The sequence below is a fragment of the Pteropus medius genome, unplaced genomic scaffold, assembly GCF_902729225.1.
Source record: "Pteropus medius unplaced genomic scaffold, Ma_sr-lr_union100, whole genome shotgun sequence".
Classification (NCBI taxonomy): domain Eukaryota; kingdom Metazoa; phylum Chordata; class Mammalia; order Chiroptera; family Pteropodidae; genus Pteropus; species Pteropus medius.
The window spans coordinates 17,520,459-17,538,931 of record NW_024354499.1 but is presented as its reverse complement, the minus strand read 5'-3'; the positions used below and the strand labels follow the sequence as shown (position 1 = coordinate 17,538,931).

The following is an 18,473-nucleotide window of genomic DNA, read 5'->3' as shown; positions in this document are numbered from 1 at the left end:
AGGAGTCACAGTCTAGGCCCAATTTTGAGCAAATCTTTAGTCTGTGATCTCTTTGTGATTTGGTTTCTTCATTTATTACTATTAATCCTAGAGTAACTTGCTGTCATTTTGCTGCAGGATGGGGCAAGCTCTCCCTAGTGGGTGGAGACCAAGTCCTGCAATGAGAGAGAAGAGAGTTCTTGGAGGAGAATATAGAAAGAACTCAAACACGTGCCAAAGTTAGTTAAAGTCAAAAGGAGAGTTTATTAAAGAAGGAAAAAGCAAAGACTAGAGAAAGCAAAGACAAAGCCAAGACGAGCAAAAAAGCCCCAAGTGGGGATGCACTTTATATGTCATTCTTCTGTTCCTGGGAGTTACAGTTTAAAGACTTTGTTTACCCATTTCCTTTGAGATGGACATACAGTGAGTAAGGATAAGAGTATATAGCATGAAAAGGTAAGAATACCTAGCATGAAAGGCCTGGTGGCAGTTCTCTGCCCTTAATCCATAAATTCCCCATGGTTTTAGCCATAGGAAATGAATGATTTTATTTGTGGAGGGCAGCCACTTGAAGACTCTGTTAGCCTTTCCCCTTCACAGGTGTGGGAAATAGGTCGTTAGCATTCCCAGCAGAAATCTTCCTTTGTTCTGCAGGTGTCCTCCTGGCCTGGCTGCAGGGCTGATCAGCATATTGCAATCTCTGAATATAGCTTGATTAAACACTTTAGTTCTCTTGCCTCCTCCTTACATTAATTTTACCAAGGTGAATTGAGAAATAATAGTCAAACAAGCTTTGTCACGTTATAAAAATGCAGTAATTATAATTACTAGTAAAATGTTATTAAATATACTCTACTACATTCAGATACGATAGGCTTCATTTTATTCCATTTGGTTGAATCAGATATGCCCATTGTTAAACTGATCTGCTCTATACTCTGAACGCTGTTGTTACCCATTATACAAACAGTACATTGATAACAACAGAACAACCCAGGAAGAACAACAACTGTATGTACTTAACATTTCCTGTTCATGCTAAGCTCACTGTGTTATAACCCATCATGTTCCTGAGCCAAGTAACAAATAAATTGCACTCCAAGTGCTACCTGAGTCCTCCCAGAGCACTGTAGACACTGAACTGCTGATGAGCTTCCGAACAGCTCTTTCTTTTGGCAGGATAAGCTTAATTGCTTGCAATACATGTCTGTACTGTTAAAAGCAGAGATTACTTTTAGTATGCTTCCTATGCAAACATTTCTCTTCCCCTTTTCATGTCAAAGTTGTTAATCTACTACTAGGTAAAGGCCAATTACTATGGAAAGAGAACTGTTACTATAGAGTCAATGAGATGTCATATCACTCAGCCCATCACTGGAAACTTGACCCAAAGAGTGAAGTCCACAAGGTTGGCAGGAATTCTCAGGGCAGACTTTCAGTCATTAACTTCAGATTAAAAATGAGGCAAGCAAATAGATCACTTAACCTGAGACAGGAATGATTGACATCCACTGCTCCGGCAATTATCAATAGCTCCCCATTTCCGTCTCAAAAGTCCTAGTTCGAATAATAATTAAAGGTTATTTTATGAAAACACAATTTCCACACAAATAAATTTGTATGAAGTATTGCTTAAATACTTCAAGTAGATCTGTAATATTCAGTGTATGCATAATCCAAGCATGAACGATATTATATACAAGTAAACATCCCTGTAAACCGAAGCTTTACAACTTCAAGTGATTTCTGACATTCAGTGTCAGAATTCAGTGTCTAAAATGTTTTCCAGGCTCTATGTTGTAAACGAACCTGTCCATACCACGATTCTCTTAATGACTCGGTGTCATTTGTATGAGTGTCAGTTATAGTGCTACACTGTCTGCCATACATACACTGACCCCTCCAGGTGGCAAGGGCTGCTGCTACGAAGAGCCCCGTTCTGCTTTTGGTAGTAAATGACCCCAAACTGCAATGTTTTTGTGTTCTCCTATGTTCTCTTTGGAGAATTCTTCTTCCCTTCATACTGTTGTTGCAGGATTCTCTAATGAAGAGATGGGACACCGAGGCTGTAAGCAGGAAGCAGTGTTTATTGATGCCAGCACCAGCTCGGCAGATTCTTATCCAAAGGCTGAGCCCCGATTGTAACATAACAGGCAGTTTTATACAGTCTTATCATTCCTACACAACTGCAGATGTAAGGAAGAACACTGATTGGTTGGGAAGCTATGAGAAAACTGTTGTTAGCCAGAGAGTCCTTGAGGAGGGGGAAGGGCAGTCAGAAACAAACTCATTCGAGCAACAAATGGCCAGGCAGGGTCAGGCTGCTACACATCCCTCTTTGATGCCCAGACCCAGGACTGGGTCAGAGAGCATCATTTCCTTCTTCTAACTTTTGGTTTAGAAGCTGATACCTCCGTAGCATAAAGACTTTGCTACAGTTTTTCTTTCTACTATAGCCTCTATGAGGAAGGTGGTTGACTGGATAACAAGAGGCAACAGGCATGCGAAGAGGAGGCAGATCCTGAGGAGGAGGAGGAGTATCCTAACTAAGATCTTAAAGCCACCGAAAGTGGAGAATCAACCACCAAAGTGGGTACTAGGGTCCCATCCTTTCCAACTTTGGATGGGCACATGAGCTATTTTCCTCGTATTCGTAGCTGTGGCAGTCACAGCTTTGCCATTGTCATCTACTTTGAGGGAACGATCGGTTTGGTTAAACTTCCTGCACATTCCTCCTCCTCTGCTGATAGATAATCTAAGGCTAGGCTGTTTTGGTAGATAGCTGATCATATCTGGGATCGTTGCCTGGCTAGAAGCTCTAAGGCAGTTGCGGTCTCATTGGTTATGATCTCAAGAACTGCTTGTAAACTAATGATCCGATTAAGTATGTATATAGGGGTCCGGTAACCCCAGCTCCTATCTTGGGCCTAAGTTGCGAGGCTATAGTATTGGATAATACAGTGGGGCCACCACTTTATCTCCCCCGACATTTGTTGTCTCCCTATTTCAAACGATCTCTTAGTTTTGGCCTTTAAATCTTGATATAGGGGAACACCTAGCTCATTTCCTCCTTGGTCAGATAGAAGGAAGAAGCCAGGCCGAATGCTCCCAACGGTGCAACTTCCCTTCCATTTTGTCAGGAGTTGAGTATGAGACTACTTTCCACAAATCCAGAAGAGCTCATCGGGCGCTTTCCAGCTCTGGGGGCTGGTGGAATTGAGGTTTTCTCAGAAGGCGCCGATAGCTGGGATGGCGTGGAAGGGATTAGGGACCATGTCATTTTCTATAGTACAGCTTGTGACAGTTGGGTTTTAGTTGAGAGAGTGGCACGAGGAGGAGTTAGCTGCAGTATTATTGGCCTAATACCAGGAAGGAGACTTAGGCTACCAGTTTAGGTCTGTGTGACTTAAAAATAGCATTCTTTTACATGGCGTTTCTCCAACCCACTGAGCATATCCTGGACCTATTTGGCCAAGACATTTTTCCCCTACTACTTCTGAGGAGAGAACCCAGCTCTGGGGTCAACCCTCTTAGCAGCAAGCCACCGTGTGGTTCCACTGGAGGAGGTAAAAGGCTTCTAGGCTAGTTCTCTTCTAAGGCCAATGTTCACTCATGAGTATTCCTCCACAAACCCAGTATTTAATGACACCAAGTTCTTGGGCTGTCCTCTCAGCCAGGTTAACTAAGAGGTTCTTGCCTAGGTTTTGGCCTAAGGCGGCCTTTAGCTGCTCATACATTTGTGGGCTTTGGGGCGTAGGAGACAGTGTAGGCTTAGATGAGGGTGGATTATGCAGTCATTGGACAATTTCTCCTACTGTTGGGCCCTCTGCGTGGTTATGGACCTTTCCCCCACTTGAGGCCTATCGCCAACACACCCAAGTTATTCCTAATTTTTCAGGCTCTTGGCAGGATTGGCTGCTCTCAGATTTAACCTTTATGTACCCCATCCAATATTGGAATCCCAATGAGTGCAGAGCATGGCATTTAGGGCACGCCCTTCCGGTAGGCTGATTACGGAAGTGAAACCAGTGGCAATGTTGGATCCTATCCTGTACCTTTGCGTGCAATGGGTACAAGGGGAAGAAGAAGTGGGGAGACTGGCGCCACACATTTTACGGAGTAGGAGGAGAAGGAAAAGAGTCTTTAGGGGTGCATCCTGATGAGACGTCATCTTCAGGCTTCTGCTGCGCATAGATTGGTCAGCTTCCAGTGTGACCAAAGTAGGGCAGACTTCTTACCCTTGGTGTGTCGGCATAGCCGGTGTTTTCTTCCAGAGGGTTGCCTTGAGGGGCTCAGAAGAGTCTGGAACACATTCCTACTCCGCAGCTGCGGGTTTAAGTCTGCTGTAGTGTATACAGGGCATTATTTCAGCAACCTTAACTGTAGTGGGGGAGACAAAATGACAGCAAAGGGGCCTCTCCACAGGAGTTTTAGGGGCTGAATGTTCCACTGTTTTACCTAGACAGAGTCTCCTGGCTTATAGGAATGAACTTCATTGGTTAAACTGACAGAGAGCCTTTCCCTAACCTATTGGTTGAGAATCTGAAAGGTGGTCCCTGGGGCCTGAAGCTGTTGTCTCAGAGTCAACTCACCTATTTCCTTGAGGTCTCCTCGTAGTCCTTTGATGAGTGGTGGTGGACGCCCAGACAGGATCTCATAGCGGGTGAACCCAGTCTTCTTGGTTGGGGCCGACCTGATTCTTAATAGTGCCATGGGGAGGACTTCATCCCAATGTAGAGGTGTCTCCTGACATAGTTTCCTAACTGAGTCTTAAGGTCCTGGTCATGCATTCTACCTGTCCTGAACTCTGTGGTCGATAGGCAGTATGCAATTTCCATTTAATATTTAAATTCTTGGCTAGTAGCTGTACTATTTCTGCTACAAAGCCATTATCTGAGCCAATGGTAATTGGTAGGCCAAATCGTGGAACGATTTCTTAGAGCAGGGATCTGGCTACTTCTCGAGCCTTCTCAGTCTGGGTGGGATAAGCGTCTCCCCAACCAGAATAGGTGCATATAAAAACCAAGAGATGCTTGAGGCCCCATGATCGAGGCATTTCAGTGACGTCTATTTCGAGTTCATCAAAGGAGGTGCCACCAACACTTTGGATACCCAGTGGAGCACATGACACTTGCCTGGGGTTGTTGTTGGCACAGACTTCACACCGTTCACACACCACTTGGGAGATGCTAGAGAGCTGGAGGACGCAGAAGTACCAACTCAGAGTGGTTTCTAGGGCAGTGCGACCAAGGTGAGTCCTTTGGTGAAACTGCTTGACAAAAGTGGGGACTAGGGTCCCAGGGACTGCCATTCATTCGTCCTTGAACTTCTACTATTCACTGGGAAGGAGGCTCCCCTCTTCAGTCTTAAACTAGGCTTCTTCTTGAGGTGAGCAGTTGGGGTTTCATTCTGCTAAGGGACTGGGAAACAGGGAAACAGTTAGAGCTATAGGGCTGGCCTTCTCCTCGGCCGCTGCCAGTTTAGCAACACAGTCTGCCCTGCGGTTGCCCTGGGCCGTTACGGTGTCCCTTTTTGATGTCCTCTGCAGTGTACGACTGCTACTTTCTTGGGGGTCCATACAGCGTCTAAGAGTTCTAGAATTTCCTTTCCATATTTGATGTCTTTTCCCCTAGAATTGATCAGACTCTTCTCTTTGTACAGGGCTCCAGTACATGAAGGGTGGTGAAGGCATACTTAGAATCAATGTATATGTTAGCACACACTCCTGCTGCCAGCTGAAGGGCGCAGGTCAAGGTGATGAACTCTGCCTTCTGTGCTGAGGTTCCCCTAGGTAGAGGTTTTGCCTCAATGGTGGAATGTAGGGTCACCACAGTATATCCTGAAGGCATTCTCCTCCTCTCACAAAGCTGCTATCGATGTAATATTCTACATCAGGGTCTTTGAGGAGCTGGTCTGTTAAGTCTGGTCAGCTGGAAAACACTTCATCCATGACTTCAATGCAATCGTGGTCTGGCTGGCCAGGTCCAACGGGTAGCAAGATGGCTGGGTTCAAGGTCTGCACTACCTCTAGGTGAATGTGTGGATTTTCGCACAGCATTCCTTGGTATTTGACCTTCTAGGCATTAGTTAGCCAATATTGTCCCTCGGACTCCAGTAATGTTACGACTGAATGTGGTACTCGAACTGTCAGTTCTTGCCCCATAGTCAGTTTGTCCGGCTCTGACATAAGGAGGGCCGTGGCTGTGAGTGCTCACAAGCAGGGTGGCCAGCCCTGGGTGACAGACTCAAGCTGTCTGGAAGATAAGCCATGGGACAGTGCCAAGATCCCAGCAGTTGGGTTAAGACCCCTACTGCAACACCCGTGCTCTCACGTATGTACAGAAAGAAAGATTTGGTTAAGTCTGGGAGTCCTAGTCCGGGGGCATTAGTGAGTGCCCGTCTGATTTCTTCAAAGGCCTTTTGTTGTGTAGATTCCCAGAGTAGGGGCTCCTGTTCTCCCCCGTTTGTGGCTTCATAGAGGGGTTTGGCCAGGATGGAGAAATTAGGTATCCAGATTCTGCAGAAGCCAGCTGTTCCGAGGAATTTGCGGACTTGTCATCGGGTGATAGGGATGGGAATTGAGCAGACCATTTGTTTCCTTTCTGGGCTAAGTTGGCGCTGTCCCTTTGACAGGTGGAAGCGAAGGTATTTCACTCTTTCTTGGCAGATTGAAACTTCCTTTTAGAGAACCCCGCTTCCCAGAGGTGACTGAGGAGTAGTTATGTTCCTTCCAGGTGACCTCAGGAGTTGATCAGACTCCCCTTCTGTCCTCTAGTGAACAGGCTGTTCCTGGGACTCGGGTCCTTACCATTCAGTTGGGCAGTACTCCTGGGCTGGTGCCTCTTCGGGTTCTGTTGTGCTTCCGGGGCGGCCGTCTAAGGTCACTGGAAGAGACGTTTCTCCCCTTATGGGGAGAAGGGCCTGTTGGCGCACCACGTGAAGTCCATGTCTCCCCACGTCCTGGGGGCCAGACCCCAAAGACAAGGGAGGTGAAAAACTGCCGTCTCCAGATCCCAGACGAGCCCCCATAAATGCTGCGGGATTTTCGAACAGAGAGATGGGACACCGAGGCTGTAAGCAGGAAGCAGCATTTATTGATGCCGGCACCAGCTCAGCGGATTCTTATCCCAAAGCTGAGCATAACAGGCAGTTTTATACAGTCTTGTCATTCCTGCACAACTGCAGATATAAGGAAGAACATTGATTGATTGGCAAGCTATGAGAAAACTGTTGTTAGCTGGAGAGTCTTTGAGGTAGGGAGAGGTAGCTATGAGAAAACCGATGTTAGCAAGAGAGTCCTTGAGGTGGGGGAAGGGCACTCAGAAATGAACTCATTCGAGCAACAAATGGCCAGGCAGGGTCAGGCTGCCACACTGTCCCTGTCATCCTCAGCAGAGTATCCTTTTTCTCATTCATTTGCTATGTGCACACAGCAAAGCTTGGAATCAAATGAAAAAAAATGTTAGATAACCAAATAACCGAGTCTGTCCTGGTTGAACCCCAAATAAGTGTAAACATACCGCCTGAGGGACTGAGGATCACTTTATAAATCAAGTACAAAACTTACGTGCCTGAACTATGTGATCTTTAATTGGCTGTGAGAGACTAACATTATTTTGTTTGTCTTTATTATATTTAATCTGTCATTAGTTTTTATATATTTTGTTTAGGCTTCGACTTCTAGGTACATGACCTTGACATTAGTGCCTAAATACCTCGTAGAAAAGCATGGTTCTCTCTATATCAACTCAGAATATCATTTATCCCACCCATGAAAGATATTTCCAACAATGAAAAAGTCATTCTAGCATACTTACCAAATTCCAGAAATCACGCCATCTGCCAGTTTTCTTCTCTGGCAGTTAGATTTTGAAACTAATAGATATCATGCATTTTCTTATGTCATATAGCTATTCTTTTCTTAACTTATATTTGTTGGCAAATGCTTTCAATTCTAGTTTTCTTTGCTATTCTGTATTCACAAATATTCTCCAGTTAGTACTTTCCAAACTTCATTTCAATAATAACTCATGCAGATTCCAATTGTATTAAAATATTTCTGATTGTATTCTGATATTTTTATTCAGTTGAAGCAATTATATTTGGTTCTCAACGGATCTAACAATTGATTGATGTATTTTAGGATTAAAACCATTAAATACAGTATTTCTTGGAAAGCCACCTAATCCAAAACTATTTAGTCGCTTAGGCTTCCTTATTTCTCAGATTTCCTTGCATGGCATCTTCAACATAAGACAAATCAAAGAAACAGAATGAGCACATCCTTCAAGTGCACACCCAGCATGACAGTCCTTAGGGAGGGAACGTGGTAGGGTGCCCCCTGGCTCTTTAAAGCTTCCCTACAAAGTAAAAAAAACTCCATCCCGTGGCTTCAAAAACAGCAAAAATTTAAAAAACCTAATTACTAACATAAATCAGCAATGACTCCAAATCTTATAAAACAAACTCAGAACACATGGAAAGGAGGTTTCCTCCGCAATCGTGTCTAATTTAGAGGTAGCGATTATAGGAAGAGAGATCCTAGCTGTGTAGCCATTACTCAGCTCTCAGGAAAAGCATGAAAACAAACAAGAGCAAATCAACAGAATCTGTGTAAGTCTCTAAATGCCTTAAAAATAGCTGATGTTTACAACTGACGGTTTGACTGTCAAAGCAAAGTTCAATAAAATCAACGAAAACTGTATTTTTCTAAAAATATTTAAAGCTACAAATTTTTAATAATATAGAAACTTTAAAAAAGTTAAGGAGATTTACTTCAAAGTCAACTAGTGCAAAGAAATAACACATTACAAGAGATTTTATGAGTCATGGGAAATGTTTGCTTTCAGTTTTCAAACAAGTGTGTACATTCTGACAAATTTGAAGTGACAGCCGTATTTCTTGGAAAGCCACCTAATCCAACTGTTTAAAAGCAAATATACTGGCAAGAGTCACTCTGTTATGAACAGGGTCTCTTATCAAATGAAGGTGAGTTCTAAGCTGTTGGAAAATACAATCCTCATTTTAGAGAGAACCACGGGGTTTCAAAGAATCTCTTAGTTCTGGAATTGGGGACAACAAAACCACCTACAAAAAGTCATAAATACAACACATGTGAAGTATTTTTGAAAAGTGAAGGAGAAAAAAAGTATTCCTCTTGTGAGTACATAATGATTTACTATCATGCTATTCTAGGTACGATAATGTGGGATATGGCTAGACTGAGAGCGTGCAAGGAGGGCAGGTCCACAGGAAGAGAAGGCAGCTTTATGCCTGGCAGTCTCACAGGCTAGAGACCTAAACTGCGATGTGAGGAAGGCAAGGCAGATAGGACTGGAGGGTCCAAGACCTGGAGAGGAGGAAGAGCAACGAGAAAGCAAAGAAATGAGACAGCTTCTTGAGATGCTTCCCCTCCAGACAAATGTTTTTTCTGGAGATGGAAGAGCAATATTTGTTTCCTCAATTGTAGACATGTAAACAAAAACTTTAAGTGATCTCAGTTACTAATTACATGCAGATCCTGCCTATTTCAAATCTCGTCCTGACCACCAACCTTTTCATACTCCTATAATTCAATTTATAGGACATCTCTACGTGACTATCTTGTCAATGATGAGTGCTGAGCCAGCGTAAGGTGGATTTACCACTTCTACTCCAACAGCTGCTGAGAAACTGAGCTCCACTGCTCCTGGATCCAAATCTAGCTGCACAGTCTTCTAGGGAAATGAACCTGGGCTGTGACCTAATGGCTACCATAAAGACACTAACCATTCCTGGGTTTATGGAATTCCAAGAAGGGTGAGAACCATTTTGCATTACTAAGAAATTCTTTCAAATCACACAAAACTTTCTGACATTTCTACAGCTCCCCTTTCAAGAGTTCTGCAAATATCTGGCTTAAAGAAAAAGAGATCGTAGTGCGTGTTTAAAAAATAAAATCAAGGCCTAGACATTATCCAGTACAAGGGCCAGCCCCAACCTTCACTCTCAACTGCCCCTAAACATCTGCACCCAGATGTCTCTCAGATATGGACCACTTGTGTCCAGGCTTCCTAACTTGATAAGCATGGGGATTCCACCCGGGTTGCTCAGAGAACCCAGAGCACCCTCCCTTGGCTTCTCTCCCGAGCACAGCACAAATCCAACCAGCTGCCAAATGCTGTCACTTTCACTTCTCCAGCTCTCTCATGATACTCCCCTCCTTTCTAATATACTGCCCGGACTCAGGCCCTCTTTGCACCTCTTCAATTAACACAGACAACACCGCTTGGGATCTGATCAGTCTCTTTATCTTCAAGCCCAGGATAAACTTATCTAAAACACAGATCTTAACACTCATAACTCTGTCTTCATGAAAACTGTAATGCTTCTGTGATTGAATTCAGAATAAAACCATCTTTTCATGTTTTCTTCTTTTAAGAGCATGTCAGTAAAAGTGCAGATTCCAGCTCTACCACTTATTAGCTACAAGATTCTAGACAAGTAACCTCCTTGTACCTCTGCGTACCCATCTGTAAAACAGGCATCAGCATCTCCCCAATAAAGCTGTCCTCGGGATTAAATGAGTTGATACATACAAAACACTTAAAACAGTGCCTAGCACACAGAAAACACAGGTTATCATGACTATCCCACTCCCTGCCTACCTCACCCAACAGACTTTTTGTACTGTCAGAAGCATTTGTTCATTCTACCCACAGACACGTTGAGTCTTACCTTGTATGCTAGGAGATGGAGATGCAAACATGCATAAATGTGTTCTGCACTTTCCTGCCTCCATGTCTGGGCCCCTCCACATCCTTTTTGCCCCCAAAGCCCCTTCTCATCTGCAGACATCCCACTACTCCTCACGGTGCAAACCCAATCAGATAGGCCTCTCCAGGATGAGCCCGTGGTTCTTCCATGTCGTCTCATCAGGCCGTATCTTCCTATCAGTGAATCTCCCATAGGACTTTTGGTTTGTTGTTCATAAGTCTTAACGGTCTCCCTTATGTTACAATTTCCTATGCAGATACTATGTCTGTTCCGCTCAATAGATGGAAAAGAATGCCTCATTCTTATCTCTGTAGCACCTTCCAAAGTACCTTATACATCACATGGGAGGTCAGTCCACATTACTGAATAATTTGTGTTTAAAAATATTTATATTTCACAAATATTATATACTGTGGGCTAGGCCTACCTTTCATCTTTTCAAGAAATGTGCCTGTGTTACTTCTACTGGGGCTGCATCCTTTACCTGTAGGTTGGTGATGGAGCCAAATGTGATCTCGGTCGTCTTATAACTCTCTTGAAACTTTACACAGCTAAATATTAAAATAAAAAAAAAACTAAAGTATTGATACATGCAACAACATGTACTGATCTCAATGGTATTATGTTAACTGAAAAAAGCAAATCTCAAATGGTTATATACTGTATGATTCCATTTATATAATAATTTCAACTGTAAAATTTTGATGACAGTTGCATAACTGTAAACTTACTAAAACTAATTTAATTCTACACTTACAACATGTCAATTTTATAGTATGTAAATTATTTCCATAATGCCACTTCAGCCAAAATAAAAGAAAGAAGAAAAGGAAGGAAGGAAGGAAAGAAAAAAAGAAGGAAGAGTAGTCCTATGTTTATTTACACAGAAACAATGGGAATATACATTTACCATAACTGGAGCTGAAACTACCAAAAAGCAGATGAACTTTTGACCACATAGGTCAGGTTTAATAAACACTTTTGAAGGCCTGTGAATTTTTCTTTCAGCAACAGATAGATTAATGAAGAAACTATCAGCATCGATTCAAAAACCTACCATGGTAACTAATAATAGTCTTTGAAAATATTCTGCAAAAAATAAAAACTACATGGGCGAGGTAATAACCTTGAAAGCACCAAAACACTTTTAAGATTTGAATTTCATGATCTCTGAGATTCCTTTCAGCTCTTTGATTCTGAGTCCTTTCCACTGCTTTTTGGGGGGGCAGGGGAGACATCACAACAAATTTAACCATTATCAATGGGCTTCCATATTACTTCCATATCATGCAAGTTCCCTACTGCTGATGTAATGCAAACATGAATTCCTATTCCTTCGAGGGCCGAAGGGATCAGATGTTTTACAACATGCCCTCTCCCATCTCCTCACTCTCTCTCTCACATCAGGTTCTACTTCCTTGCTCTTTTTAAACCAAACCTCTCATTTCCAAAGATTTCTTCCTAGAGTGGTGCAAAAACCCCCAAATCTGTATAATAGAGATCTGCAAAACATCCAGCTTACTAATAATGAATTGAAAGTCATATAATGTTTATAAGTAGGGAATTTTTATTTTATATGTGAGGCACAAAAACAGAGAAGCTACTTCAATGCTGCATTTCCATCTTTACTCATCCTGAAATACCTGTCCCCTACCCCCGTCTAAGAACATGCACTTGCCTTCTGTTTCCCAAGAACAGGAGGCTGTAAGGCCTGAGTTCTACTCCCATTCTCTATGTCCCAAAATCTCCTATCTCCACAGGCTACTCTCTCCACTTGTACTCCATGCTGGTTTTTTGTCCACTGTCATTTCCTCTCCCCTGTACTTTCAGTGCTTTTTCTTCTTTGGGTACTGTTCTTGTCATCTATTCTCTCTTATTAAAAATCGTGAAATATGAAGATGGACTGAACATTAGATCATATAAAGAACTTTTAAAATTAGTTTCAAGTATACAGTACAACGGTTAGACATCTATGTAGTTCATAAAATGATCCTCCTAATTGCTCCCTCCCTCCCCTGGCCTTCCACCTAGCCAACATGTTAATGCTAACTGCATTCCCTATGCCGCGCTCCTCATCCCTGTGACCAACTATCAACTACTAATTTGTGCTCCTTTAACTCTTCAGCCCGTTCTCCCGGCCCCTCAAGTCCCCTTCCCTCTGTCCATCACCAAATTGTTCACTATATTTGTGAGTCTGTTTTTGATTAGTTTGTTCTTTTTGTTCCTTAGATTCCACATATAAGTGAAATCATACAGTATTTATCTTTCTCTGTCTGACTCATTTCACTCAGCATAACCTTCAGGTCCATTCATGTCATTGCAAATGGTAGGATTTCATTTTTTTAATGGCTGAGTAATATTCCATTGCATATACAAACCATACTTTCTTTATCTAATCATCTGTTGGTGGGCATTTAGGTTGCTTTCATATCTTGGCTATTGTAAATTGTGCTGCCATGAATATTAGAGTGCATAGGTCTTTACGAATTATTGTTTTGGTTTTCTTTGGATAAAGACTCAGAAGTTCAATTTCTAGGTCAAAAGATATATTCATTTTTAATTTTTTGAGAAATCTCCAGACTGTTTTCCATAGTGGTTGTACCAATTTGCAATCTCACTAACAGTGTATGAGAGTTCCCTTTTCTCTGCATCCTCGCCAACACTTGTTTTTTGATTTATTGATGATAGCCATTCTTATATGTGTGAAGTGATATCTCATTGTGGTTTTAATTTGCATTTCTCTGATGATTAGCAACCTCAAGCATCTTTTCCTCTTTGGAGAAGTATCTGTTCAGGTCTTCTGCCCATTTTTAAATTGGATTGTTTGTTTTTTGTTGTTGAGTTGTATGAGTTCTTTGTATATTTTGATATTAACCCCTTATCAGATGTCTCATTAGCAAATATCTTCTCCCAAACAATCGGTTGTCTTTTTGTTTTGTTGATGGTTTCCTTTGCTGTACAAAAACTTTTTAGTTTGATGTAGTCTCATTTGTTTATTTTTTCTGTTGTTTCCCTAAAGGACTTATTTTTCATTGCCTGGGTGTAAAAATAGTATTGTGGTTTGGTAAGAAATTGTCCTTACTTTTTAGAGATACACACTGAGGTACTTAGTCACGAAGATACATTTTAGATAGTTCCGCATAAACAAAACTCTTTCGATGCAGAGAGTCCATCTGTCTGGTGTTGTACCCTCACCCCCATTTAAAGGCAAACGCCTCAAAACAGTCTCTATATCTGTGTTCACTTCCTCAGCCCCATTACTTCCTCTACCCCATTCCACTCCACTGACTGGCCCCCCAAGTGCTCTGACCAAGGTCACCAGTGAACTCACTGCCCTCCAGGTACCTCCTCTCTGAGCTCTCACCTCTTAGTGCCACACCTCACTTACACTGGCAATACTGGCACTTTCTATTTGAAATGCTCTCTTTTCCTGTGCTCCACGACATTGATTTCCTGCTGCTTCTCTCTCTTGACCCCTCTTGCTTTGTCTCTCTGCAACAGGTTTGTTTATTTTTGCTTTCACCCTCAAAATGTTAAATTTCCAAGACTTCAGTTCCTAGATCTCTTCCAATTTTACACTTCCAAGTTTTTACTATATGGAGGTCACAGACTCCTTTGCAATTTAATGAATGTGAAAACTCTTTCCTTAAAAAAAAGCCTACACACCACAACACACACACACACACACACACACGACCATATGCATGGTTCTAGAGGTTCACTAGAACCCTTGCAGCTGCAAGCTCTTCCACAGGTCCTCCAGGACTCTGACTCCTACGCACTTTTTAAATTCCAACCTACCTCTCTTTCCTCAATTACCATTGATAGGCCCACAACTTTTATGTTTATTGTTCTGTGAATAATGCTGCTATGGACATTGGTGTGCAAATATCTTTATAGATATGAGTTTTCAAGTCTTTCGGGTAAATACCCAGTAGAGAGATTGCTGGATCATATGGTAGATCAATTCTAGTTTTTTGAGGAACCTCCATACTGTTTTCCATAGTGGCTGTACCAATTTGCATTCCCACCAGCAGTGTATGAGTGTTCCTATTTCTCCACATCCTCTCCAACATTTGTCATTGCTTGTCCTGTTGATTATAACCATTCAAACAGGTGTGTGATGGTATCTCATTGTGGTTTTGATTTCCATTTCCCTTATAGCTAGCGATGTTGAGTATCTTTTCATATATTTGTTGGCCATTTATATGTCCTCTGGGAAGAAGTGTCTGTTCAGGTCCTCTGCCCATTTTTGATTAGATTATTTGTGTTTTTGTTGTTATTGAGTTGTATGAGTTCTTTGTATATTTTGGATATTAGGCCCTTATCGGAGGTGTTGCTTGCCAATATATTTTCCCATTCGAATGGTTGTCTCTTTACCTTGTTGACAATTTCTTTTGCTGAGCAGAAGTTTCTTAGTTTGGTGTAGTCTCATTCATTTATTTTAGCTTTTACTTCTCTTACCTTTGAGGTCAAGTTTTTAAAATCCTCTTTAATTCCAAGGTCTCTGAGTTTAGGTCCTATGTTTTCTTCTATGCATTTTATTGTTTCGGGTCTTATATTCAGGTCCTTAATCCATTTTGAGTTAATGTTGGTGTGTGGTGATAGACAACAGTCTAGTTTCATTCTTTTGTAGGTAGCTTTCAGTTTTCCCAGCACCATTTATTGAAGAGGCTTTCCTTTCTCCACTGTGTTTTTGGCTTTTTTGTTGAAAAATTATTTGCCCACATAAATATGGGTTTACTTTTGGACTCTCAATTCTGTTCCACTGGTCTGTGTGTCTGTTTTCCTGCCAATACCATGCTGTTTTGATTACTGTCGCTTTGTAGTATAACTTGAAGTCGGGTAGAATGATGCCTCCAGCCTCGTTCTTTTTACTCAGGTTGGCTTTGGCAATTCGGGGTCTTTTGTGCTTCTATACAAATCTAATGATTTTCTGTTCTATTTCTTTAAAAAATGCCAATGGGATTTTGATCGGGATTGCATTAATTCTGTATAATGCTTTAGGTAATATGGTCATTTTAACTATGTTGAGTCTTCCAATCCAAGAACTCGGAATAGCTTTCCACTTTGTATCTTCTCCAATTCCTTTTAATAGGGTCTTGTAGTTTTCGTTATATAGGTCCTTCACATGTTTCGTTAAATTTATTCCTAGGTATTTTATTCCTTTTGTTGCTATTTTTTTCAACTTCTTTTTCTGACACTTCTTTGTTAGAGTATAGAAACGCTATGGATTTTTGAACGTTGATATTGTATAAAGAAACTACTGTATTTGCTTATTGTTTCTAGTAGTGTTCTTGTGGAGTCTTTATGGTTTTCTCAAGGACCTCCAATGTTATATTTAATAACATTGGACAGCCTTGCCTTGTTCCTGATCTTAGAGGGAAGGTCTTTAGTTTTTCACCATTAAGTATAACGTTGGCTGAGGTTTTGTCACATATGGCCTTTATTATGTTAAGGTACTTTCCTTATATACCGATTTTGTGAAGTGTTTTGATTATAAATAGATGCTATATCTTGTCAAAGGCTTTTTCTGCATCTATGGATATGATCATATGATTCTTATTCTTTAATTTGTTTATGTGGTGTATCACATTAATCTATTTGCGTATGTTGAACCATCCTTGTGCCCCTGGGATGAAGCCAACTTGATCATGGTGTATAATCTTTTTAATATGTTGCTGTATTCAGTTTGCTACTATATATATGATCTCGTGTGTTCACGAGAGATATTGGTTTGTAGTTTTCTTTTTTTGTATTATATTTACCGGGTTTTGGTATCAGAGTAATACTGGCCTCATAAAATGAGTTGAGAAGTATTGCCTCCTCTTCGATTTTTTGGAAGAGTTTGAGGAGAATAGGTATTAAATCTTTGGATGTTTGGTAGAAGTCACTGGTGAAGCCATGTGGTCCTGGACTTTTACTTTTTGATAGGTTTTTGATGATTGTTTCAATTTCCCTATTGCTGATTAGTTTATTTAGATTTTCTAGATCTTCTTGATTCAGTCTAGGAAGGTTGTATTTTTCTAAGTACTGGTCTATTTCTTCTAGGTTATTATATTTGGTGTTATATACTTTTTCATAGTATTTTTGTATGATCCTTTGTATTTCTGTGATGTCAGTCATAATTTCTCCTCTTTCACTCGATTTTGTTTATTTGTGTCCTTTCTCTTTTTTCTTTCGTGAGTCTAGCCACGGATTTGTCAATTTTATTAACCTTCTCAAAGAACCAGCTCTTTGTTGCATTTATTTTTTCTATTGTCCTTTTGTTTTCAATTTCCTTTATTTCTGCTCTAATTTTGATGATTTCTTTCCTTCTGCTGACTTCAGGCTACGTTTGTTCTTCCTTTTCTAGTTTTTGAAGATGAAGCATTAGGTTATTTATTTGGGCCCGTTCTTGTTTTGGAGGTAGGCCTGTAATGATATGAACTTTCCTCTTATGATCGCTTTTGCCGTGTCTCAAAAGTTTTGATATGATGTACTATCATTATTCATTTCTATGTATATCTTGATCTCTTTTTATTTCTTCTCTGACCCAGTTATTTTTCAGTAGCATGTTGTTTGATCTCCATGTATTTGTAGTTCTTCCTAATTTCTTTTTGCAGTTGATCTCTAGTTTCAAAGTATTATGATCAGAGAATATGGTTGGTATGATTTTAACCCTCTTATATTTGTTGAGGCTATCTCTGTTTTCCAGTATGTGGTCAATTCTTGAGAATGTTCCATGTGCACTAGAGAAGAATGTATAAACAACTGTTTTGGGATGGAAGGCTCTGTAAATGTCAATTATGTCTAGTTGGACTAAGGATGGTATTTCCTTATTGATTTTTTGTTTGGATGATCTGTCCATATCTGACAGCGGGGTATTTAGGTCCCCTACTACAATGGTGTTTTGGTCTGTTTCTCCCTTTAGTTCTGTTAGTAATTGCTTTACATATTTCAGGGCTCCCTGACTGGGAGCATAAATATTAATGTTATTTCTTCTTGCTGCATGATTCCCTTTATCATAATGAAGTGTCCCTCAGTATCTTTCTTTACTTTTTTTATTTTGAAGTCTATTTTGCCTGATATTAGTACCACTACTCCCACTCTTCTCTGAATGCCATTTGCTTGATATATCATTTTCCATCCTTTCACTTTGAGTCTATATTTGGCTTTGGAGCTGAGATGTGTCTCCTGGAGGCAGTATACGGTTGGGTTTTGTTTTTTGATCCATTCTGCAACTCTGTGCCTTTTTATTGGTGAGTTCAGTCCATTTACATTTAGGGTGATTATTGACATATGAGGTCTTCTTATAGCCATTTTCTCTTTTGTTTTCTAGTAGCTTGGTGTTTCCATTGCTTCCTTGTACATGTGTTTCTGTTTTCCTTATTTTGGTTGGCTTTTGTGGGTTTTCCCTCTGGTTCTTCTTGTTTCATGTTATATATTTCAGTTCAGAATCTTTGCTGTGTGGTTACCATTATGAATATGTAAAGGATAGTTATATATATACATACAGTAGTCTATTTTGTTCTGCGTGTGCCTTATCTCCACTTCTCTTTGTGAATTTGGATCTTTCAATCCTCCCCTTTTCAGTCATTGTTGTCTCAGTTTGTCCTTATGTATGCTAAATGTTCATTATTATCTTGTTATAACAATTCACTTCTTATTATTTAAGCTATCATGCCCTGCTCTTAATAAGGGTTGCACTCCTCTGCTTCTATTTGCCTGATAGTCACTTTACTCCTAATTATGTATTT

General features: G+C 40.8%; 1 long non-coding RNA gene across 1 annotated transcript; it reads right to left on the bottom strand.

Moving 5' to 3' along the window:
• Positions 1 to 7,387: 7,387 nt before the first annotated feature.
• LOC120594542 (uncharacterized) lies at positions 7,388 to 12,760 on the bottom strand. The gene is made up of 2 exons (XR_005650594.1): positions 11,162 to 12,760; positions 7,388 to 7,417 (listed from the first exon to the last, which is right to left on the bottom strand). It is a non-coding gene; the product is annotated as an uncharacterized LOC120594542 (long non-coding RNA).
• Between the last annotated feature and the right edge of the window lie 5,713 nt (positions 12,761 to 18,473).